Here is a 691-nt window from a genome sequence, read left to right as displayed (position 1 = left end):
ATCCTTTGTAGAAAAAAAGCAGGAAAATGGGGCCAGTGTTCAGAAAGAAGCAAAGAAACAAGGGGCTTCCATAATTTCATCTACCTAGCAGCTTTATTCCTTGATATGAAATCATCTGTGACTAAGACAAAGAATTGAGTAGAAAGATGAGTTTAATGATTCATTTTATGTCTTAATTTACTGAGCTACGGGGTTCCAATAAATTTAGTAAAACAATATTCTGGGTGCTGCTATGAAGGTGCAAGAGAGTGAGATTAACATCTGAGGCCTGACTAAGTAAAGTGCATTGCCCTTCCCAAGGAAGAACACCCCCCCCGCCCCCGTGCACTGAAGGCCTAAATAGAGCACTAGTCCCCCTCTGCCTTAAAGCTGAGATTCAAGTTTTGTCTTTCCTTACTAGTAGTTCTCCCAGGTCTTTAACTTGCCAACTACAGATCTTGGGACTTCTCAGCTCTCATTACATGAGCAATTAGATGGTAGATGATAGATAGATAGATAGATAGATAGATAGATAGATAGATAGATAGATAGATAATGCAAGTTCTCAATTTTGTTGTGACAAAATATCAAGGATTGGATACTTTGGTTTTAGAAAGAAGTTTAAGTTTCTCACAGTTTTCCGGGCAAAATGCCCATGACCAGATGCCTATCTGTTAGGACTCTGGCGAGGGCTTGGTAAGAGATAGCATCA

The sequence above is a fragment of the Octodon degus genome, unplaced genomic scaffold (genome assembly GCF_000260255.1).
Source record: "Octodon degus isolate 3935 unplaced genomic scaffold, OctDeg1.0 scaffold00004, whole genome shotgun sequence".
NCBI classification, from domain to species: Eukaryota; Metazoa; Chordata; class Mammalia; order Rodentia; family Octodontidae; genus Octodon; species Octodon degus.
The sequence above is the reverse complement of the archived record's forward strand: the minus strand, read 5'-3'. Positions refer to the sequence as shown.